A 24633-nucleotide genomic window follows, 5' to 3' on the forward strand; every position below is an offset into this window, starting at 1 on the left:
TGCGGACGCTTCGGCGGCGGACTGCCGCCGGCGAGATGGAAAGGCCGACGCGTCGGCTACGATAGGAGCCACGCGGCCGCCAAGGCGGACGAGAAGGAAGAAGATGAAGAAGCAGAAGCAGCAGGCCGAGCGAGTCGTGGCGGCAGCGAGAAGGAAGCGATTGTGAGCGAGCAAAGAGAATGCGGACGCCTCGGCGGCGGACGGCCGCAGCCGAACCGCCGGTGCGATGGAAAGGCCTACGTATCGGCTGCCTTACGAGCCACGCGGCCGGTAGCGTACCCGTATGTTGGCGATCGAAAGCGCTGTCGACCGGGAGTGTGTGTGTCTGTGTGTGTGTGTTACACGGCGGCCAAGGCGGACGAGAAAGAAGAAGAAGAGGAAGAAGCAGCAGCAAGCGGCAGCGAGAGGGAAGCGATTGGCAGCGAGCAAAGAGAATGCGGACGCCTCGGCGGCGGACGGCCGCAGCCGAACCGCCGGTTCGATTGAAATGCCGACGTGTCGGCTGCGATACGAGCCACGCGGCCGGTACCGTACCCGTGAGTTTGCGATCGAAAGCGCTGTCGGCCGGGAGTGTGTGTGTGTCTGTGTGTGTGTTACACGGCGGCCTAGGCGGACGAGAAAGAAGAAGCAGGCCGAGCGAGTCGTGGCGGCGGCAGCAGCGGCGGAAGTAGCAGCGAGAAGGAAGCGATTGGGAGCGAGCAAAGAGAATGCGTACGCCTCGGCGGCGGACTGCCGCCGCCGAACCGCCGCGGCTCGATGGAAAGGCCGATGTGTCGGCTGCGATACGAACCACGCGGCCGCTAGCGTACCCGTTTCGGGGTCCGAGTTCCCGAGTTCGCGAGTTTGCGGCTCGGGGTGCGGGGGAATAGTCACCCTCTAGGTGACCCTCATACCCCAAGGGGGTCCAGACTACTATGTAGGGTAGTCGTTGATCGGATGGGTTCGCCGACTGGAAGGAATGTTTTAGCCTCTCATTAATTCCGACGGTCGGACCCGCGTAACCCGCCGCACGATCGATTCTACACGGCCGGCGTGTCCTCGATTCTTCCGCCGACCACCCGCCCGCCTAGTAGTGAGCTACCTCGCCTTCGCTGACGACGTCGTTCCGCGCCCCGCGCCGCGTCAGATTAGCTCGCTCGCCACGCCGTCAGCCGCCTGCCCGCCTGTTCGTGCAGTCACCATCGACCGATCGGTATCCTCCTCTTCCTCGCCTACGCCAAGCACTCCGACCGGAAGGGATATCCTCGCCTCTCCTTTCTGCTGACGGTCGGACCCGCTTAACCCGCCGCTCGATTGATTCTACACGGCCGGCGCGTCCACGATTCTTCCGCCGACCACCCGCCCGCCGCCTCGTAACGAGCCCCTCGCCCTCGCTGACGCCGTCGTTCCGCGCCCCGCGCCGCGTCAGATTCGCTCGTTCGCCCGCCGACAGCCGCCTGCCCGCCTGTTCGTGCTGTCACCATCGACCGATCGGTATCCTCCTCCTCCTCTTCCTCGCCTACGCCAAGCACTCCGACCGGAAGGGATATCCTCGCCTCTCCTTTCTGCTGACGGTCGGACCCGCTTAACCCGCCGCTCGATTGATTCTACACGGCCGGCGCGTCCACGATTCTTCCGCCGACCACCCGCCCGCCGCCTCGTAACGAGCCCCTCGCCCTCGCTGACGCCGTCGTTCCGCGCCCCGCGCCGCGTCAGATTCGTTCGCTCGTTCGCCCGCCGACAGCCGCCTGCCCGCCTGTTCGTGCTGTCACCATCGACCGATCGGTATCCCCCTCCTCCTCTTCCTCGCCTACGCCAAGCACTCCGACCGGAAGGGATGTCCTCGCCTCTCCTTTCTGCTGACGGTCGGACCCGCTTAACCCGCCGCTCGATTGATTCTACACGGCCGGCGCGTCCACGATTCTTCCGCCGACCACCCGCCCGCCGCCTCGTAACGAGCCCCTCGCCCTCGCTGACGCCGTCGTTCCGCGTCAGATTCGCTCGTTCGCCCGCCGACAGCCGCCTGCCCGCCTGTTCGTGCTGTCACCATCGACCGATCCGTATCCTCCTCCTCTTCCTCGCCTACGCCAAGCACTCCGACCGGAAGGGATGTCCTCGCCTCTCCTTTCTGCTGACGGTCGGACCCGCTTAACCCGCCGCTCGATTGATTCTACACGGCCGGCGCGTCCACGATTCTTCCGCCGACCACCCGCCCGCCGCCTCGTAACGAGCCCCTCGCCCTCGCTGACGCCGTCGTTCCGCGTCAGATTCGCTCGTTCGCCCGCCGACAGCCGCCTGCCCGCCTGTTCGTGCTGTCACCATCGACCGATCGGTATCCTCCTCCTCTTCCTCGCCTACGCCAAGCACTCCGACCGGAAGGGATGTCCTCGCCTCTCCTTTCTGCTGACGGTCGGACCCGCTTAACCCGCCGCTCGATTGATTCTACACGGCCGGCGCGTCCACGATTCTTCCGCCGACCACCCGCCCGCCGCCTCGTAACGAGCCCCTCGCCTTCGCTGACGACGTCGTTCCGCGCCCCGCGCCGCGGCAGATTCGCTCGCTCGCTCGCCCCGCCGACAGCCGCCTGCCCGCCTGTTCGTGCTGTCACCATCGACCGATCGGTATCCTCCTCCTCGCCGACCCGCGGCCTCGTCGACGTCGTCTTCGAGGACCCGGTCAGGTTACGCCGCTGACCTCGTGTCGCGTCGCCGCCGGCGCGGCGGACGGGCTAGTTGTCGCTTCCCGATCCGCAAAGGCGACGCGACGTCACCGAAAGAGAGCGGTGCTGTGTGTTCGTCCCGCTAGACCGGGACGGATCAACAACCGTGGCTTCAACTCCGGGTTTCGCGGCGGTGGTGCCCCCCGCAATCTCCTCGCGCTCGCCCATCCCGGCATCGTCGTTGCTTTGGCTCGTTCGGCGGCTGCCGACAACGCCGTTTTCGTCATCGCACACACGCTTCTCGTTGACCGCAGCCCGTGCTGTCGCAATCGTTTCGGCTCGCTCGCTTCCCCGCTCGTCGTCCTTTCTCGCGCGGCGGCGGCGGCGGCGGCGGCAGCAGCAGCCAGAAACCGCCTCGCTTCTTCAACCCGCACCGGCGCCCGTCCTACCGCAGCGGCCCGGTGTGCGGCAGTCGGATCGCAAACCGTTTCTACTCGGCGAACTCTTTTTCTTCCGTCTGGCGCGCTTTTCCGCTGCTACAGCAGAGCGGCGGATTAGGACGCGTAACGTACGTACGAACGAACGGCTACCGCAGCAGCGGCGGCCGCGATTTTTCAGGCTCCTCCTCCTCCTCCTCCTCTTCGCTTTCGTTTGCTCTCCGCGCGGCGGCGGCGGCGATGGCAGCAGCGGGACTTCCGCCTCGACATCCGCCTCGACTTCCGCTCTCAGCCGACCGACGCGACGGTGACGCTACTACAGCGACGACGACGACGACGACGACGACGATACCTGGTTGATCCTGCCAGTAGTCATATGCTTGTCTCAAAGCTTAAGCCATGCAAGTGTAAGTTCATGCCGTAAACGAATGGTGAAACCGCGAATGGCTCAGGAACCGGACCTAATCCTCGGGACCGTATTCCTCACCGCGAGGAGAGTGGATAACTGTGGCAATTCTAGAGCTAATACATGCAACCGAAGCCGCGATCGCAGGTCGCACCCGGGCGTCGGGCCGAAAAACGGCTTCCGGCAGCGGCAGCGGTCTTCGTCGCCGCAGCGCCTCCGCGTGCTCGGCGTCGTCCCAGCCGCTGCCGGTCGTCGCCGGCGCCCGCTCGGCCGGGTTGGTTCCGGGACTGCTCGCCAGTTCCCGCCGCCGCCGGTCGCGACGATACGGTCGGCCTTCCGCATTGGTCGCGGCGCAAATATTAGACTGAGACCGACGCGTACGGGCCGTCGCAGCAGCCGCCGTCGCCGTGCTTCGCACGCGCGCGGGTCTAGGCGTGCGTCGGCTTCACGCCCCTTCGATTTTGGTGACTCTGGATAACTGTCAGTACGATCGCACGGGCTAGTATCGACTAGCCTTCGCGCGACGGGTCCCCCGCGAGTCCGCCCTATCAACTGTCGACGGCCCGGTAAGTGCCGACCGTGGTGGCAACGGGTAACGGGGAATCAGGGTTCGATTCCGGAGAGGGAGCATGCGAAACGGCTACCACATCCAAGGAAGGCAGCAGGCGCGCAAATTACCCACTCCCGGCACGGGGAGGTAGTGACGAAAAATAACGACGCGGGACTCTGTCGAGGCCCCGCGATCGGAATGAGTACACTTCAAATCCGTTAACGAGGATCGACCGGAGGGCAAGTCTGGTGCCAGCAGCCGCGGTAATTCCAGCTCCGGTAGCGTATATTAAAATTGTTGCGTTTGAAAAGCTCGTAGTCGGAATTCGGGTCTCGAAAACGTGCCCCAGCACGTTCGGGGCGACGGCGCCGTCGCGGGCGTGCCTCGCGCGCGTCCGCTTCGGTCGTCCGTTCGCACTCCCGGCCCTATTCGCCGGTGCGTGCGCGGTCGGGCCGCGGAGCTCTGCGCGCATCGTCGATGCGACGGTCTCTCCGGTAGCCCGTCACCCGCCTCCGTAGCTTCCGCTTCCGTCCTCTCGGTCGGTCGGTCGGTCGGTCGGCATCGGCACGCGATCGTTCGGCCTCGCCGCCGTCGTCGCTGCTGCCGCCGCCGCCGCCGTCTCCTCCGTCGCTTGCGGCGGTACGCGGTGTTCGGGGGAAACAAACGGGGGTCGAGCGTCGCCCGGGGCATCGCCGCTCGCACGCGTTTCGGTAGCGCGTCCACCTCCCGGTCGTTTCGGCCCGCACGGTTCCTCCGAGGGTGCTCTTCGCCGAGTGTCCGAGGCGGCCGGTACGTTCACTGTGAAAAAATTAGAGTGCTCAGAGCGAGCCCCGCCGGCTTGCATACGAAAAGCATGGAATGATGGAAAATGGCCTCGTCCGCGCGTCATCCGTCGGTCTCCGTTCACGACGAGGCAATGATCGAAGGGAGCGATCGGGGCCACTCGTATTGCGACGTTAGAGGTGAAATTCTTGGATCGTCGCAAGACGCACTGCAGCGACGGCGTGTGGCAAGCACGTTTTCCTCGATCAAGAGCGAAAGTCGGAGGTTCGAAGACGATCAGATACCGTCGTAGTTCCGACCGTAAACGATGCCGACTGGCGCTCCGCCGGCGTTCGCTTCGATGACCCGGCGGGGAGCCTGCGCGGGAAACCATAGTCGGTTCCGGGGGGAGTATGGTTGCAAAACAGAAACTTAAAGGAATTGACGGAAGGGCACCACCAGGAGTGGAGCCTGCGGCTTAATTTGACTCAACACGGGAAAACTCACCCGGTCCGGACACCGGTAGGATTGACAGATCGATAGCTCTTTCTCGATTCGGTGGGTGGTGGTGCATGGCCGTTCTTAGTTGGTGGAGCGATCCGTCTGGTTGATTCCGATAACGAACGAGACTCCGGCCTGCTAACTAGCGCGTCGATTAGTGCTTTTCCGGTAGCGAGGCGGCGCCGAAGCCATCGTCGGTAGCTCCGCGCGCGGCCCGGGCTTGCCGTTGCCGCCGCTCTCCTTCGCGTCCGGCGCTGCGGCCGCGTCCGGCAACTGCCTTCTTAGCAGCCTTTCGTGCTCCGCTCCTCGCGGGTTGGTGTGCGGGTTGGTCTGGGATGGCGGTTCGCACGCGGCGTGGTTGCGGCGTCGGTTGCGGAGCGGCGGCGGTGACCCGGTCGGCTCGGCCCGCGCGAGCCCGGCGGCGGCACGCCGTCGCGCCCGGGCCAGTCGGTTGGCGAACGCAGCGCTTCTTAGAGGGACGGGCGGCAGAAAGCCGCACGAGGCGGAGCGATAACAGGTCTGTGATGCCCTTAGATGTCCGGGGCCGCACGCGCGCTACACTGGAGGTATCAGCGGGCGCGTCTCCCCCGGCCCGAGAGGGTCGGGAAACCTCTGAACCACCTCCCGTGATAGGGATAGGGGCCTGGAACCAACCCCGTGAACGAGGAATTCCCGGTAGGCGCGGGTCATCAGCCCGCGTCGATCACGTCCCTGCCCTTTGTACACACCGCCCGTCGCTACTACCGATCGAACGGTCCGGTGAGGTCCTCGGATCTGGCCGACGAGTTCGCTTACGCGCGGCGGCGTTCCGCGCCGTCGTCGGCGCGTTCTCTGATGGCCCGGAGAAGACGACCGAACCCGATCGCTTAGAGGAAGTAAAAGTCGTAACAAGGTTTCCGTAGGTGAACCTGCGGAAGGATCATTACCGCAGCAGCAGCAGCCCTGCTCCGCTCCTCCGTCTCCTCCTCGCCTTTCCGGCGCCAGCCAGCCGGTTTCGTAAGTCGCGGCCGGGCCCCCTCGCACTCGTCGGCCCTCTAACAGTGCAGCCTCAGCCTCAGCCGAGCAACGAGCAAGTAGAAGCGGCGTCATCAGCGGTGGACGAAGCCCGCAAATCGTTTCCGCTGTCGTTATGCTTCCTTCTCGTTCTCTCTCTGGCAGCTGCCGACCGCGCAGTTTTCACCCAGCCTGCGTCCGCCCGAATACAGTGCGCTAGGCCGACGGTGCTGCACGCTTTGCGGCTCCACGAACCTCAATATCTCTCTCGCCTCCTCCTCCTCCTCGCCTTTCCGGCGCCATCCAGCCGGTTTCGTAAGCCGCGGCCGGGCCCCCTCGCAATCGTCGGCCCTCTAACAGTGCAGCCTCAGCCTCAGCCGAGCAACGAGCAAGTAGAAGCGGCGTCATCAGCGGTGAACGAAGCCCGCAAATCGTTTCCGCTGTCGTTATGCTTCCTTCTCGTTCTCTCTCTGGCAGCTGCCGACCGCGCAGTTTTCACCCAGCCTGCGTCCGCCCGAATACAGTGCGCTAGGCCGACGGTGCTGCACGCTTTGCGGCTCCACGAACATCAATATCTCTCTCGTCTTCCTTCCTGGCGTCGGCCGGCCAACATCGCCGTCGTCGTCGCCTCCTCCTCGCCTTTCCGGCGCCATCCAGCCGGTTTCGTAAGCCGCGGCCGGGCCCCCTCGCAATCTTCGGCCCTCTAACAGTGCAGCCTCAGCCTCAGCCGAGCAACGAGCAAGTAGAAGCGGCGTCATCAGCGGTGAACGAAGCCCGCAAATCGTTTCCGCTGTCGTTATGCTTCCTTCTCGTTCTCTCTCTGGCAGCTGCCGACTGCGCAGTTTTCACCCAGCCTGCGTCCGCCCGAATACAGTGCGCTAGGCCGACGGTGCTGCACGCTTTGCGGCTCCACGAACATCAATATCTCTCTCGTCTTCCTTCCTGGCGTCGGCCGGCCAACATCGCCGTCGTCGTCGCCTCCTCCTCGCCTTTCCGGCGCCATCCAGCCGGTTTCGTAAGCCGCGGCCGGGCCCCCTCGCACTCGTCGGCCCTCTAACAGTGCAGCCTCAGCCTCAGCCGAGCAACGAGCAAGTAGAAGCGGCGTCATCAGCGGTGAACGAAGCCCGCAAATCGTTTCCGCTGTCGTTATGCTTCCTTCTCGTTCTCTCTCTGGCAGCTGCCGACCGCGCAGTTTTCACCCAGCCTGCGTCCGCCCGAATACAGTGCGCTAGGCCGACGGTGCTGCACGCTTTGCGGCTCCACGAACATCAATATCTCTCTCGTCTTCCTTCCTGGCGTCGGCCGGCCAACATCGCCGTCGTCGTCGCCTCCTCCTCGCCTTTCCGGCGCCATCCAGCCGGTTTCGTAATCCGCGGCCGGGCCCCCTCGCACTCGTCGGCCCTCTAACAGTGCAGCCTCAGCCGAGCAACGAGCAACGAGCAAGTAGAAGCGGCGTCATCAGCGGTGAACGAAGCCCGCAAATCGTTTCCGCTGTCGTTATGCTTCCTTCTCGTTCTCTCTCTGGCAGCTGCCGACCGCGCAGTTTTCACCCAGCCTGCGTCCGCCCGAATACAATGCGCTAGGCCGACGGTGCTGCACGGTTTGCGGCTCCACGAACCTCAATATCTCTCTCGTCTTCCTTCCTTTCCTCGCCTCCGCGTCGGCCAGCATCAGCAGTGCCGGTAGGCGGTCGTCAGTCACTACTAGTAGTAGTAGTAGTAGTAGTAGCAAATACCGAAACCCTGGACGGGGGATCACTCGGCTCGTCCGTCGATGAAGAGCGCGGCTATCCGCGTGAACTGATGCGAATTGCAGGACTCAGTGAACATCGACACCTCGAACGCACATTGCGGCCCCGGGATCCCATCGTCCCGGGGCCCCGTCCGGTCGAGAGGCGGTCACGACACGAAAAAGCCGTCCGCCGTTGCAGCAGCAGCAGCGGCGGGGAGTCGGGAGTCGCAGGAAAGGGCGCGCGCCGTGGAAGCGGGCGGGCAGCGTGAACAGCTCGCCTTTCGTTCTCGCTACTGCTTCTGCTTCCGGCACGACTAGCGAGCGCGCGCCGCTCGATCCTCCGTCTCCCGCAATGCCAGACCGTCATCGCTGCGACACCTGCCACGGAGCGGCCGACATGTGCAGTAGCAGCAGGGAACGCACCGTCCGCCGTTCGTGCGCACTCTTCTGCCTGCCGCCCTCGCCGTCGTTGCCTCCTCTTATTACTCCGTGGCGGCCGTTGCCGCCGCCGCCGCCGCAGCCGTCTACATCTTCGGTCGGTGTTCGCTCTGTGGATCTCGTTTGCGAGCGTTCGTGCCGGCCGACGAAGACGACGACGACGACGACGAATCGAATGCGGTTTGCCGCAGCGACGACTTTTTTTTCTAAGCTGCCCTCGACTCGGACTAGACTACCCGCCGAACTTAAGCATATCGCTAAGCGGAGGAAAAGAAACCAACCGGGATTCCCTAAGTAACGGCGAGTGAACCGGGAGAAGCCCAACGCCGAATCTCGTCGGCCGCGCCGGTCGTCGAGAGCTGTGGCGCAAGGGTCGTACACGGTCGATCGTTTCGCCCGGCTAGGTTCGGAGTCCCCTCGATCGGGGCTGCCCAGAGCGGGTGCCAGGCCCATTCGGAGCCGGCGGCGATCGGCGGTGTTTCTTTTCGGCCCGAGAGTCGGGTTGCTTGGGAACGCAGCCCAAAGCGGGTGGTAAGCTCCATCCAAGGCTAAATACGGGGACGAGTCCGATAGCCGACAAGTACCGCGAGGGAAAGTTGAAAAGAACTTTGGAGAGAGAGTTCAAGAGACCGTGAAACCGCCCAGGGGTAAACGGGTAGGACCGCTCACCGCGATCGCGAGGGGACTCAGTCCGCTGCCACTTTCACCCCCGCCTCCTAAGGCGCCGTCGTCGCCGACGAACGCGTCGGTGGCGGCCGCTCGTTTCCGCGGGCGGTCGTCTGCCGCCTCGTCGGCGCTCGATTTCCGTGGCGCCGGCATCGGACGCACTTCCCCTCCGATCCGTCGTCGCAACCCGTTCCCGTCGGGCCGGTAGGCGCGCGGCGTCCGCAGGTCGCAGACGAGCGCCTCGGCGTCCGGAACCCGTTCACGCGGGGACCGACCGGCGTCGGGATCCACGCGCTTCTCTCGACCGGGCCCGTCGCTCCACGAAAGCGCAGGCACGGCTAACCGACGGAGACGGGCTAACGCACCTCGCCCTCAGCACTCACGACGCAGCGAGTCGCGAAAGCGACGCGGCCGCCCGCCTGCTCCTTCTTCTTCTACTACTTCTTCTACTTGCTCCTCGTCTTTGCGCGTGGTGCTACAGCAGCAGGAGCGGTGGTTGTTGGAGGAGTCGGCGGGATCGCCCGAAAAGCCGCCCGCTGCTGCCGGTCAGCGACGAGCATCGGCAACCTACCCGACCCGTCTTGAAACACGGACCGAGGAGTCCCAGTCGACTGCGAGTCGTTGGAGCCTTTCACTTTGCGAACTCCGACGGCACAGCGAAAGCGAGAACGTGACACGTCGCCGCTCGGGGGAAGGGAGTTGGGCCGCTGTCGCAGCAGCCGCCGCAGTTGCTGCCGCCGTCGTCTAATCTCGTCGGTTGCTGCAGCATCAGCGGTGGTGGTGGCGGCGGCTCGCTTCTTTTTTTGTAACACGCGGCGTTTCGAAGCATCGTTCCCGGGTCGGGCCCGCGCGTTCGCGCTCGAAAGCGCGCGTTCCCGCTCCGACTCAGGTGTAGCAGGCGGCCGGGGACCCGAAAGATGGCGATCCACGCCCGGTCGGGACGAAGCCAGAGGAAACTCTGGTGGAAGTCCGAAGCGCCTCTGACGTGCAAATCGATCTTCGGAACCGGGTGTAGGGGCGAAAGACCAATCGAGCCGTCTAGTAGCTGGTTCCCTCCGAAGTTTCCCTCAGGATAGCTGGCGCCAGCAGGAGAACGACACGCAATTCCGTCCGGTAAAGCGAACGACTGGAGGCCCCGGGGACGTTGACGGCCTCGATCTACTCTCGAACTCGGAACGGGCGAAACGGGCCGCTACTCCTCTCCCGAACGGAGGCGGCCGTTTACGAATCGTTGGGAATAATGATTATTATTTTGCGCGTTTCTTGCGACGAATGCACGGTGCCAAGTGGGCCACTTTTGGTAAGCAGAACTGGTGATGTGGGATGAACCGAACGTCCGGCTAAGGTGCCCTACGCTTCGCCCATTAGATCCCCGAAAGGGTGTCGGTCGATATAGACAGCAGGACGGTGGCCACGGAAGTCGGAATCCGCTCAGGAGTGTGTAACAACTTACCTGCCGAATCGACCGGCCCCGAAAATGGATGGCGCTGGAGCGAGCGACCGATGCCGGACCGGCCGGGCGACAGGTTGCGCGATCGCCGGCGAGGCGACTTTCCGATGCCCGGTCGAGTAGGAGGGCGCCGCGGCGTGCATGGAAGCCGCGGGCGCGAGCCCGGGTGAAGCCGACCGCGGGTGCAGATCTCGGTGGTAGTAGCAAATATTCGAACGAGACCTTCGAAGACCGAAGTGGAGAAGGGTTCCGTGCCAACGGCGGTCGAGCACGGGTCAGTCGGTCCTAAGAAGCGGGCGAAAGCTTCCACGAAAGGCGCCGGATCCGTCACGAAAGCGGTTGTAGCAAATATAATAGCAGCAGCAGATGCGGCCGGCCTCGCATCGAAAGGGAATCGGGTTAATATTCCCGAACCCGAACTCGGAGAGTGCTCGTCCGGCGGTGGGAACGCGGCGCGCCGCTCCTAGCAGCGCGTTTGTCGTCGAAGCCGGCGGTCGGGCGAAGCAGCGGCAACGCAAGCGAGCCCGGAGACGTTGCCGGGAGCCCCGGGAAGAGTTCTCTCTTCTTCGTAAAGGACCGCGTCCGTGGAATCGGCTCGTCCGGAGATACGGATATGGTACCTGTAGAGCGCCGCGTCTCGGGCGGCGTCCGGTGCGCTCTCGGCGGCCCTGGAAAATCCGGGTCCGTAACGATTCGCAGCTCTCGAGTCGGTCCGTACCCACCATCCGCAGCAGGTCTCCAAGGTGTACAGCCTCTCGTCGATAGCGCCAATGTAGGTAAGGGAAGTCGGCAAAATGGATCCGTACCTTCGGAAGAAGGATTGGCTCCGAGGACCGGGTCGGTCGGGCCGTGTGTGTCGCTGCGCTCCCGCGCGGCGGTTGCTTCGCCGTTCGCTCGGCGTCGCGCTGCTGCAGCGGGCGCCGGAACACGTCTTCACGCGAAGCGGCGGATCGGTACGGGGCTGTAGCGTTGGCGTCGGACTCGGCATCTCGGGCGCCTTTCCGGCCGTCGTTTGCGCCGCCTTCCGTGGCGGCGGGCAACTCGCTTCGTGTCGGTGTGCGGTCGCGCCTTCGGTCAACGGGAGTTGGCGGCTTCTTCGTCGGGTAGGAAAGTCGGTTGGTCGGTCGGTCGGTCGCGTGCGGCATAGTCGTCAGCACGTCGCGTCCTCGCGGCGGAAAGCGGTGGTTGTCGCCGCGTCGGTCCTCCTCCTCCTCCTCCTCCTCTCGCACGCGCGGCCTTCTCTCGCGTCGGCGTTCCGCACCTCCCGACGCGCGGTCGGGCCGCCGTCGCATGTCGGCGCGCGGCGGTTTCATACGGGGCGCCCGGGGCGTAGTGGGCGCGAACAACACGGCTCCACACCCGAGACGCCGTGGAGCGACACGGCTTTGGGCTCGCCGTCGCGTCGGTGCTCGCGGCCCTCTGTTCCCGCCTTGCGTGGGGTCGTGCGGTCGTTGCACCGCGACGCGCGGCAGGCGTTCGGCCGGCGGCGAACGGTCGACTCGGAACTGGTACGGACCGGGGGAATCCGACTGTCTAATTAAAACAGAGCATCGCGTAGCCGGCCGAGCCGCACAGACGCGATGTGATTTCTGCCCAGTGCTCTGAATGTCAAAGTGAAGAAATTCAACCAAGCGCGGGTAAACGGCGGGAGTAACTATGACTCTCTTTCGTGGGGCCTGTTGGTTGTGATCTGCTGGGACTCAGCGGGCAGACTCACTTACCGTGATACGCTTTAGGGTGAGGTCCGGTTTGTTGGAGCCCGCTGTTTTTTACTCGGTAGATGGATGCACCACCAGGTAGGCCCGGTACGTTATGATCTTCTGGGACTCAGTGGGCAGACTCACTTACTGTGACATACCTCGTGGTTTAGTCCGGTTTGTTGGAGCCCACTGTTTTTTACTCAGTTGATGGATGCACTGCCGGGCTTCACCCTTATGGACACTACCTTGGCGTGGTGAAAGAGCTTACGTCCGTGTGGGGTTGCATGCTGGATAGATCAGGTATCATGCCAGATATATGCCCCCACATTGGACAAACTAAACGTGTCCGTTGTTTCCTCAAAGCGGTGCCATTTTATTGGTGAGGACCATGTATGGGTGATCCTGATTAGGGAGGTATAGGCCTCCTTGCTAGGGGTGGTGGACTGCCGTTAGTCTGCCGTCTAGTTGTCCCGCGTTATCTATTAATAGATTAACCCGTCTGTGTTGACTGTCGTAGGGTGTAGTGCTATGGAGTTCCCAGCTGGACGAATAGTCTTTCATTGTCTCGACTTAGATTAGATGGGGGGCCTTCAAATGGGGGGGCCCTTTATGATCTATTGGTGTTTGATTGGTTGGTTCCAAAGTTTGATTGGTCGGGTCCCTCAATAGGGGGGTCCTGTCGCTTAGGATTCGATGATTGTCTTAGCGCCCGGTTGGTAAAGCCTGGCGTGTTGTTGCTCGTGCTGGTATGGATTTAGAAACCTGGTGAAATGTGAAAGCTTGCTACCATGGGGCGGGTAGACAAGCTTGCTACCATGGGGCAAGTGGCCACACCGCCAGGATGTCTGATAAAAAGGACTTGGCTGAAATCTATTGCTAGCATTGGGTGTATGCGTTGCCGGGTTGAACCTTCTGTGGCCTGCATTTCTGTGGCTAGTTGATTAGTCGGAGGGCATTCTGTTCGGCTAGAGGGATGGTGGTCTATCTTCCTGGTAGGGTTTAGCCTTATGCCTCCCGTAAGTATAACTTGATCAGTTTTGCCCGTATACTCATGGTAATTGCCGTACCATAATCATGAATAATAATAATAAGATTGAAAACATACGGCAGCCAGGCGCCGTAAATCTGGTGGCCTGTGGGTCCGGGACGTTGCCCGCAGGTCAGGCTGAGCATGATAACCAAACAGGCTTGGCCGTACAGCTACCTTCCCCTGTTGTGGATAATGGACCATCTCCGCAGCATGGTATGATTAGTGGTCCTACTGGTAACAACTGGAACGGCGACGGGGGTGTTAATAAGCTCCCGTCGCTGATATATGAAAAAAAAAGAGAGGGACTGTTCAGGTTAATTTATCCTACTCATACGCTAGTGGTGAAGGGGACACAGCTTCCTAAAGAACTTGCTCAGGATTCCCTCCATGACATCCACTCTCTTATTTTAGAAGTGGATCGAGAGGTTGAGAATGGGATATTATATCCCACTCCTGCAGGAAGCGAATTTTCGCTCCCTATCCCATGCGGATCATGCTCTATGGCCTGTCCGCTATGTCCTCAGCGTTTTTCTTCTCCCCGTCGCTGGGGAGAACATTTAGAAGGTAGACATGGTATAAAGCCTGTCTACAAATGCAGTAAGTGTGACAGGGAAAGCGGACACCTACATTCGATGAGGTGTCACGCTGGCAAATGTAATGCCCTATCTCGAGCCTCAAGTCCCGTCAGACTCCCGTTTAAGTGTGACCACTGCAGCCGTTCTTTTTTGACGGCTGTAGGCCGATCCCAGCACGAACGTCACAAGCATCCTGTGGCTGCTAATCAGCGCAGGATAGCTGCTCACAAAGCTGAGCTAGCGAAAAAGCGTGCGGATCGGGCAGCCGCTGCCGAGGCAACAGGCCGAAGACGCAGAGGCTGTTGGTCAGATGAGGAAATAGCGGTCCTCGTCAAGAAGGAGGCCGAACTTGTAGAGGCAGGTGTAAGATACATAAACGTAGAGATAGCACGATTCTTGCCGAATAAAACATGTAAACAAGTAGGGTCAAAAAGAGCAGACCTGGCCAAAAGGGCCCGTAAGGGTCATCAAGGGTCGGGTCTGCATGATAATAGTTCCCTGTCGCAAAGAGAGGTGCAATCCTCCCCCCAAGTGGAGTGGAGAGATCGATTCCTTGATGCGGCCAGTCCTGGGCATACCCGCTGGTCAGCAGTTTTCTGCGAGGCCCAATTGGAACTCGTGGAGGACGGGTCAGCGACTGCCTGGGACAATTTTGTTCGAAAAGTTGAGGACTGGCTAGAGCATAATAAATCACGCAGGGAGAACACTACTAGCGTTAGAGGTCAAAGAGGGTTAGTGAACAGTCCTAATTTTAGGAGGCAAGGCAAACGTAGAAGCTTTGCCATAGCACAGAACTTATACAAGACTAAGAAGAAGAGGCTCCTTGCAAGGATATTGGAGGAGGACATAGATCAGGGCTGCCCAATCCCTCTATATTCTATAGAGGAATTTTATGGGCAAAGATTCTCGACACCAGGCCCTGAGGTGGATCTCTCTGACTACCCTTCTTCCTCCATAGTGGATAGTGTTCCTATTTTGAAACCATTTTCGATGGAGGAGATAAAGGTTAGTCGTAGAAAGATGGATGCCACCTCGGCGGCGGGCCCTGATGGTCTCACTGTTGGTGATATTAAAGCAGTGGACCCATCCGTCCTAGCTAATATCTGCAATTGCATGTTGCTGGCCGGGAAGATACCCGACGTCCTGAAGCGAGGTAGATCCGTCCTCGTATCAAAGAGGGCGGATGATCCTTATGATCTTACCAATTGGCGACCATTAACGATATGCTCCGCGGTATATCGACTTTTTAGTAAGATGATCGCCAAACGTATGCTTCAGGTAACTCCCCTTAACCCGATTCAAAGAGGGTTTATCCAGGCCGATGGCTGCAGTGAGAATTCATTTCTCCTGCGTCAGCTTGTCGGTCGAGCGATGGGGAGACCAGCACGACTGAGAATACCGCGGCTAGAAGTGGCCTTCATGGATCTCGCCAAGGCCTTCGATACAGTCTCGCACTCTTTAATGTATGCGGGACTACGGAGACTTGGTTTTCACGAGCATGTAATAGTGCTCGTGAAGGGGATCTATGAAAGTAGCACAACTAGATTCTCAGTAGGAGGACAGGTTAGTGAGCCCATTGCGATTCGCCGGGGTGTTAGACAGGGGGACGCGCTCTCGCCGATCCTCTTCAACATTGCCATTGATCCGCTGCTAGATTCATTATCTACCAGCGGGGATTTGCGTGTGGAGGGGATCCGGATGGATGGAATTGCGTACGCAGACGACTTGGCTCTGGTCGCGGCGACGCGTGAGGGTCTCCAGGCGCTAGTTAATAGATGCTTGGGGTTCTTCCGCAAGGTCGGACTTGGGCTTAATGTCGGAAAGTGTGCGTGGTTCTCCATCCGCGGCTTGAGTAAGACCTTCCTAGTCAACGATAGCACCCCGCCGAGTATCGATGGGTTCACTATTAAGTCAGTAGAACCAGGGGAGAAAGTATCATACCTAGGTGTAGATATTCCCACGTGGAATCTTAACTCGAATCGGGAGTTTAATTTCGATTCAGTGGAGCAAGTGTCACTAGATATCGATAGGATTAATAGTGCTCCGCTGAAACCCCGACAGAAATTCCTCTTACTGCAGCAACTGTATCTGCCGAGACTTTTTTATAGTCTTGTGCAGATGCTGCCATCGAGAGGAATTCTCGAGAGGCTTGACACGGCCATCCGCGTGGGAGCTAGGAAAATGTTACATCTCCCTGAAACTACATCCTCTTCTTTCCTTTACTGCAGCCGGCGTGATGGCGGGTTAAGCCTTCACCAAATGGTAAGACTTGTACCAAAATGTGTCATCCGCCGAAATCTTCGCCTGCTGACCTCGGGGTATGTCTCAGTTAGAAAAGTTGCGGATTCTGCAGGATTAGCCGAACAGAACCAGCAACTGATAGTTTCCTTCAATTTGCCGTTGTTACCTGAGGGCGCGACCGAATATGACCCTGATATCCGGCTGATTCATACCCATAAATGGGCGGCTCAGCCGGTGCATGGTGTCTGTGCGGTGGCGTACCGAGGGGATACAATTGGCAATAGCTGGATCAGTAGGCCGGGTAGGATTACTGAGGGGTGCTACTTAGGTTTGCTTAAGATGCGCTCCAATGTATACCCTACCCGTGAAACTCTGACACGTGGGTCAAGAGGTGATTCCACATGTCCGAGATGTAGATTAGGAGCTGAGACTTTATCCCATGTCAGTGGAGTATGTGTGGCTCTTAAAGCACCACGACTTGCCAGACATAATAAAATATGTAATCTGGTAGCGAAAGAGGCTGTAGATCATGGCTGGAGTGTCAGTGTGGAGCCTTCTTACATATTAAGAGGCTCCAGGCTGATACCTGATCTGGTGTTTAGCTGTCCGGAGAAAGTTGTAGTCGTTGATGTGACTGTCCGATTGGAGCAGGGAAATGCCTTGAGAGAGGCATATCTTGAGAAAGTGCGCAAATACCGTCCGCTCGTACAAATGCTTTTGCAAGAGTTTGACCGGCCGGTAGAAGTTCATGGACTCCCAATCGGTGCCTGTGGAGCCTGGTGCCGACCTGCGAATCTGGCACTGGACGCCTTGGGCATTCGTGACAAGCCATTTCGGCGACTACTCTGCCGGACAGCTATGATATGTACATACAATATGCTGAGAGACTAGCTCCAGCATATTAAGACATAAGAAAAGACCGACCTTGTCCTAAAACTTGAAAACGATAGAAAAAGAAAACCGAAATATAGTATCAGTAACACGCAGAAGAAGAAAATAATATACATCTCATTGATTGATTGTTTTATTGTTTTTTAGAAACGGTGTTGCCCCCGGCTGAGAGATGGGCCTTATGTTGAAGTGTGTGACACCAAGGCAAGGACCTAGTGGGACCGCCCACAAGAAAAACAGGGAATACATTCTTGTCGTGGCAAGAGAGCTTACGTTCGTAATGCGGGCTATGTCGTGCTGTGTAGTCTGGGCTACACTGGTAGGTTCAACCATGCCGAATTGGTTGCATTGCATTGGACAAACGAAAAGCGGCCTAATCTCCCTGGCAGATCCGATACGGTGGGAGACTCCGCTGATTCTGGGGCGATACAAAGGACGGAGTGCATACGGACCGGTCTTCGCCACTCCTAGGGGCAGCCCTCTCGCGTGCCATGAGGGTCGGGGTGTGCTAGCAGTCCGTCTGGGTTGCCGTCTTAGTTTCACGGAGGAATGCCGAAAGAAGATGAATGTTACAACAAAACCACATCGACATACGGCAGCCAGGCGCCGATAAACTGGTGGTCTCGGGGTCCCGGGAAGGGCCCCGTGGTCAGTCGCGCCGTGGAAACCACTCACGGCGTGGCGAAGAGCTACTTTCCCCCAGGGTAGGTACAGGGTCATGCCTGCCTTGGCGTAATCTTGTTGACCCCCCGATTAGGACAGCCGACGGTGATTCCCAGCCGTCGGCGTATAGCGGCTATAAGTCGCTCACTGTTATACGAGACATGCCGGGCCGTTTTTTCCTGGAGTGTGCGTCCCACACGTTGGTTCTCCGCGGCGAACAACTCCCGCCGGACCTCGCGGCTGACCATGTTGCCCTCTCCGGCCTCCCCGCTTCCGTTCCCCCTCGCCTTGATGAGGACGGATCGCCCGTTGGGGTGGCTGGCGATGGTGGCGTGGCCTGCCAACCGCCGGCCGATGCGTTCACCGTGGTGATTCCATGTACGTCGATCTCCTTGTTATGCCCGCTCTGTCCCAGACACTTCTCTAGCCCCATGGAATGGGGGCTACACGTACTCAACAGGCATAACCGTAAGCCTGCGTACAAATGCATACGCTGTGGCCGAGAGAGCGGCCACCTTCACTCGATCAGATGTCACGTCGCGAAGTGTTCGGGGAACACTGGTCCTGCCGATCCCGACCCCCAGCAACTGCCTTTTAAGTGTGACGGGTGCAGCCGGGCCTTCCGCCGGGCTGTAGGCCTTTCACTTCACCTACGACACAAACACCCTGTGCAGGCGAATAGGCACAGGATAGAACGTCGCAGGGAAGAAATAGCACGCAAGCGAGAACAGCGTGCGCAACTCGCGCGGACGACGGGGCGGACGTCACGGGGTTGTTGGACAAAGGAGGAGGTGACAATCCTCCGTGAGAAGGAAAAGGAGTTGCTCGAGGCCGGGTGCAAAAGGATCGCTGTGGCTGTGGCCCCCCTACTTCCGGACAAGACGCTGAAGCAGATTCGTGACAAGCGTTCAGACTTGAAACGTGCAGAACGTCGAGCCCGCGAGCGAGAAGGGGCTCTGCCGATACCCGAACCTACGCGTAGTGTGCCTGTTAGTAGTGAAGAACAACCCGCAGTCACGGACTGGCGGGAGCAATTTGGCGATGCTGTGTCCCCGGGACACACCCGTTGGGCGTCTGTCTTCGGTGAGTGCCTCCTGGCCCTCTATGACGACGCCTCGGATGCGTGCTGGGACGCTTTTGAGAGATGTGTTGAGGATTGGGTAAGCTTCATGGATTCGCGCCGTGTGGATGCCCGCAACAAGACGAAACGTAGAGATACGGCAGGTGCCTCGACGGCACCAAAACACCGACGAGCGAGAATGCAGCAATACGCTCGATACCAGCGTTTATACGCTTTGAATAGGAAGCGGCTCATGGCAGCAATTCTTGGCGAAGATTTGGAGGGTCAGTGCCCCGTCCCGATGCCCGAAGTAGAGGAGCTCTACAGGGACAGGCTCTCCCGACCAGGGCCAGAGGTCGATTTAAGCGCCTATCCGGCCTCCTCCTTGGTGGACAACGTGCCCATCTTGCGTCCGTTCACTTTGGAGGAGATCAAGATCGCTCGCCGGCGCATTAATCCGGCCTCCGCCGCCGGCCCCGATGGCCTGACGCCTCGAGAGGTCAGGTCGGTCGACCCTTCGATCCTAGCCAATGTTTTTAACTGTTCACTCCTGACTGGACGCGTACCGAAAGTCCTGTTGCAAGGCAGGTCAGTCCTCCTTCGCAAGAAGGCGGGCAGCCCGAACGACCTGTCGAACTGGCGGCCGCTTACGATCTGCTCCGTGGTATATCGTTTGTACACGAAACAGCTAGCCGCCCGGATGCTCAGGGCGACACCCCTCAATCCCGCGCAACGCGGTTTCATCAAGTCGGACGGATGTAGCGAAAACACCTTCCTGCTCCGCCGGCTGCTGGACCGCTCCAGAGGGGTACAGTCAGGACAATCGCGAATCCCACGGATAGAAGTCGCCTTTCTCGACCTGGCCAAAGCCTTTGACACGGTCTCGCACTCCCTCGTATTTGCGGGCATGAGAAGGTTAGGTTACCACGAACACCTGATTGGTCTAGTAAAAGGGTTGTACGACGGGTGTACGACTAGGTTCACGGTTGGAGCCACATGTAGCGGGCCCATAGAGATAAAGCGGGGTGTTCGACAAGGCGACGCTCTCTCGCCCCTCCTCTTCAACATCGCGACCGATCCGCTGCTGGATGCTCTACCCAGCAGCCTCGGTTTACATGTAGACGGGGTTGCTTTGGCGGGCCTGGCGTATGCGGACGACATGGTACTAGTTTCCGGGTCTGCCCGGGGGCTACAGAGCCTTCTCGCCATCTGCTCCGAGTTCTACCACGCGGTAGGCCTCGCCATTAACGTCTCCAAATGCGCCTGGTTCTCCATAAAGGGTTGGGGGAAATCGTTCCTCGTCAACACGTCCTCTCCGCCTACTCTCGACGGGTGTCCGCTACCTAGAGTCGAACCGGACGAGAAAGTATCCTACCTCGGTGTCACAATCAACCCGTGGACGTATCGGAACCGCGGATCGTCGGTGGAATGTGTGTCGCGGTGCATCGATAAGATAATCCGGTCCCCACTGAAGCCTCGGCAAAAGTTCCTCCTGCTGCAGCAGTACTACTTGCCCAGCCTCCTTTACGGGCTGACGCAGGTGATGCCTGCTAAAGCCGAACTCGAGAGACTCGACGCGGTCGTGCGCACGGGTACACGAAGGATTCTGCATCTTCCGGAGATGACTTCTACTAGCTTCCTTTACGCCGCCAGAAGAGACGGGGGGTTGAGTCTGTGCCAACTGGCACGGGCGATACCCAAAAACGTGATTCGCCGGAATCTACGTCTGCTTGGTTCCCCTTACGAAACCGTACGCGAGTTAGCGAGGTCCGCCAACCTCGCCCAACGGAATGACGAACTGTCCGCCTTGTTCGATCTTCCATCTGTCAGGCCTGACGACGGCCCGTATGCCCCCGATGTCCGATTCCCGCACGCTGTGAGATGGGCGTCCCAGCCCGTCCAGGGGGTATGTGCGGCCGCCTTCAAGTCCGACCCGATCGGCAACAGCTGGATGTCGCGACCGGGTGGGATATCCGAGGAGTGCTACTTGGGTATACTCAAGATGCGCACCAATACGTTTCCCACTCGCGAATGCCTCACCCGAGGAGGCCGCGGCGATAACACCTGCCGGCGATGCGGCAGCGCTTCCGAGACGATCTCCCACATCAGTGGCCAATGCCTGCGCCTTAAAAAGCAAAGGATGGCCAGGCACGCACGATTATGCCGGCTGGTGGCAAGAGAGGCAGAGCGTTACGGTTGGGTGACCGGCTGGGAGCCGGTTTACCGCGTATCAGGAGCCAGGTTAATACCCGACCTGGTGTTTCGCAATTCTGACGAGGTTGTGATAATAGACGTTACGGTCCGATATGAGCAGGGTACGGCGCTGCGCGATGCAGCCCGGGAGAAGGAGAGGAAATACCGACCGCTGATCTCCCTCCTCGGGAGGGAGCTAGGCGTGCCGGTACGGGTGTTTGGTTGCCCAGTCGGGGCCTGCGGCGCATGGAGCCGTGAGGCCGAGAGGGCATTGAGTTCCTTGCACATTTCGGACAGGTCGTTTATGAAGCTGCTGAGCAGAACTGCGATGCTTTGCACGTACAGCATGCTTAAGGACTGATCCATGAGGGTGGATCAAGGGGCGTGTCCTAACATTCGTCCACAGCGAGAGTGTGGGCAATAATCCCCTCTGGCACGGGCATCGTCGTCGCTTCTAGAGTTAACTGCCAGTTCCATCCGGCGGGTTCTGACCATGGTTTCCCGGGGCTCGCTCGGGATCCTTATAAGGGGGCAAGGCGCGCGGAGGCGCCGCGTGGCTGTTGGTATTCGATGTACTCGGTCTCGCCGTGTCGGAGAGGCCTAGTGATACTCGGATCTGGTCGCTTGTGGTTCGTAACTTCGTCAGCGCAGTGTCTCTCTATATTGGCTTCCATGTTCTTCGGTTACCTGGTCCCTATTTCTCAGTCTCGCCGGTCGATTATGTGGTCGTGGTCGCTTCACCATCAAGCGGCAATCGTTGGACACTTCTCCAGTCCTGTAGCCTGTTGTGCGTTCAGTGAGCTCCATATCCCTGCAGCTCCATCGCAGGGCGGGGGTCGGGTACTGACTGGACCCGTCCCTTGTCTCCTACCCAGTCACTCTGAGGCGGGCAGCCGTCATTGGCCGTACGATCGGTCGGCGGGGACAGTGGCCCGCCCCCATCCGGGGACGGGATCGTAACGTAAGCCGCTGATCCGCCAGCCTATGTCGGCTATTCCGCAAAAGGCCCATTCGAAACCCCTGTCGGCCCCGAGAGCCGTAGGGGCCCCATGACGTAGTGGAACCGTATCCACTATAAAAACACGGCACCGGCTATCGTCACCGTGTGCACCTAGTGCGCACATTACCCTCGGCTGAGACAGGTATTTGATCCAAATCGTTGCTATTTGGCGAGTGCTGTGGGACCGCCCACGTAAAATTAACAGGGAAAGATTGCGAAAGCAAGTACGGGTAGCCAAATGCCTCGTCATCTAATTAGTGACGCGCATGAACGGATCAACGAGATTCCCACTGTCCCTATCTACTGTCTAGCGAAACCACAGCCAAGGGAACGGGCTTGGACGGATCGGCGGGGAAAGAAGACCCTGTTGAGCTTGACTCTAGTCCGGTTTTGTGAGGGCACACGGTAGGCGTAGCATAGGCGGTAGCATTCGCGTTGCCCTGCGCGCCGGCCGCCGGTACCGGTGGCGGTGTCGCCCTTCGTCGTCGTCGAAGTCGGTGGCCGTCGCGTTCGCGCTTCGGTCGTCGTCGTCGTTGTACGGTGGTGCGTGTCTTCGTTGTCGTCAGCCGGTCGGTTTCGGTCGCGTCGGGGTGTCGCGCGCGTTTGCGACGATGAAAAACCGCCACTTCCGTAGTTTCCTCGCTCACTCGATGGAGAAGCGATCGGGCCGTCGCCGAGCGGTGGTTCATTATCTGGTGCGAAGCGCGCGGTGCATGTCGAGCGCCTTCGCGGGCGCCGGCGCAGCCGATGCGCGACCCTTAGTCGAGAACAGTGTCGGTCGGGGAGTTTGACTGGGGCGGTACGTCTGTCAAACGGTAACGCAGGTGTCCCAAGGCGAGCTCAGCGTGGACGGAAACCACACGTCGAGCAAAAGGGCAAAAGCTCGCTCGATCTCGATTTTCAGTACGAATACGGACCGCGAAAGCGTGGCCCATCGATCCTTTCCGAACAGCGGCGAGCTATGCGTCCGCCGAGAGGTGTCAGAAAAGTTACCACAGGGCTAACTGGCTTGTGGCGGCCAAGCGTTCGCAGCGACGTCGCTTTTTGATCCTTCGATGTCGGCTCTTCCTATCATTGCGAAGCAGAATTCGCAAAGCGTTGGATTGTTCACCCACTAACAGGGAACGTGAGCTGGGTTTAGACCGTCGTGAGACAGGTTAGTTTTATCCTACCGATGCATCGCGCGTACGCGGCGCCCCGTGTCGCGAGCGGTCGGGGGTTGCGGCGGCGGCGTAGTTCGGTCTACGGTCGTGCACCTCGGTGCGCTTCCGGAGCCGTCTGCGCTTCTTCTTCTTCTTTCGGCTCTTGCGGCCTTAGGTGGTTGCGCCGGCAACGTCAACTCGGCTACGGCTATCCCGTCCAGTACGAGAGGAACCGCGGGATCAGAGCAACGGTTTGCGCGCTCGCTCGATAGAGCGGTGGTGCCAGGCTGCCTCTGAGCGATAACGGCTGAACGCCTCTAAGCCGGAACCGTAGCCGGACCCGAGTTGTTTTCCAAAAGCGTCTCAACCTCAAGGCGCATGCCTTAGCTCGGCGTTCGCCGTCCGCCCGTCGCGTTCACGCGCGGCGAGCGGCAGCGTCGCCGGCGGAATTGCCATTTCGGGACGTTTGCGGCGGTGGAAAAGCGGTCGGTCTTTACGTCCGGCCGCTCGCGAAGTCGTCGCCGACGTCCCGCTCCCCCACGACTTGTTCGAAGAGATCGAGACGAAAAGGATCGCTTGCATACGACTCGACTTGCCGTTCGGAGTGACGTGCTTAGTAGAGCAGCTACCACACTGCGATCTATTGAGTCTCTTCTCGCGAACGACACGATCCGCCCTTTCGAGGCGGCAATCTCCTCGTCTCCGTGGCTGCTTCTGCAGCCGCCGCGTATCCTTTCCCTTTCTTTTATTGCGAGACGACGAGAGAAACGGTGAAAGGAATCATCCCTTGACTTGCCGCTGCCGCCGTTCGGAGTAACGTGCTTAGTAGTGCAGATACCACACTGCGATCTATTGAGTCTCTTCTCGCGAACGACACGATGCGCCCTTTCGAGGCGGGAGGACCGATGGAGAGCGACACCGAGACCGAGAGAGGAAGCGCGGCTGAATGGTTTGTCGTCGGCGAAAACGAAAGAAGGACGTAAAGGAAAAATAGCGATCGAGGCGACGAAGACGAAGACGAAGACGAAGACGAAGACGAAGACGAACGGAAGAAAGGTAACGCAGATACGAGAGCGCACGGCACGGCACGGCACGGCACGGCACGGCGCGGCCGCCGCCGAGGCGAGCGAGTCGTCGGAGTGCATTTCCTTAGGTCGCCGCTGGGGGCGAGTAGTAGAAAAAGAACGCTGCTAAGTGCGAGACCGGTGTCGGGTCGTGTGTCATCCATCGTCGCATTTCAGTAGAGGCGGATTTTCTCGTTGCTTTCTTTCTTTCTTTTTACTCTGAAGAGACGCGCACCAACACAACAAACCGGGAACCGTTTGCATCGAGCGAGACCGTGTGCCGGTCGCCGCCGCGTGCTCGCTAAGCCGATCGAGAGCGGCGGATAGACGGGTCTGCCGGCGTGTTTCCGCCGGCGAACCTCAGGTTTCAATCGAAAGCGCTGTCGGACGGGAGTGTCTGTGTGTGCCACGCGGCGGACGAGAAAGAAGAAGCAGGCCGAGCGAGTCGTGGAGGCAGCGATTGGGAGCGAGAAAAGAGAATGCGGACGCCTCGGCGGCGGTC

The 24633-nt window shown here is 60.0% G+C and overlaps 1 non-coding gene and 3 pseudogenes across 1 annotated transcript; all 4 read left to right on the forward strand.

The window, feature by feature from the left end:
* Positions 1-3424: 3424 nt before the first annotated feature.
* On the forward strand, positions 3425-6219 carry LOC149129182 (small subunit ribosomal RNA; annotated as a pseudogene).
* A 1806-nt stretch (positions 6220-8025) lies between these two features.
* LOC149129183 (5.8S ribosomal RNA) lies at positions 8026-8184 on the forward strand. The gene has a single exon (XR_016240319.1). It is a non-coding gene; the product is annotated as a 5.8S ribosomal RNA (ribosomal RNA).
* Positions 8185-8691: 507 nt separating this feature from the next.
* On the forward strand, positions 8692-11332 carry LOC149129184 (large subunit ribosomal RNA; annotated as a pseudogene).
* A 10935-nt stretch (positions 11333-22267) lies between these two features.
* Positions 22268-23740, forward strand: LOC149129185 (large subunit ribosomal RNA; annotated as a pseudogene).
* The last annotated feature ends 893 nt before the right edge of the window (positions 23741-24633 follow it).

This window comes from Octopus bimaculoides, unplaced genomic scaffold (genome assembly GCF_046866305.1).
Source record: "Octopus bimaculoides isolate indiv1 unplaced genomic scaffold, ASM4686630v1 contig129, whole genome shotgun sequence".
In the NCBI taxonomy this organism is placed as follows: Eukaryota; Metazoa; Mollusca; class Cephalopoda; order Octopoda; family Octopodidae; genus Octopus; species Octopus bimaculoides.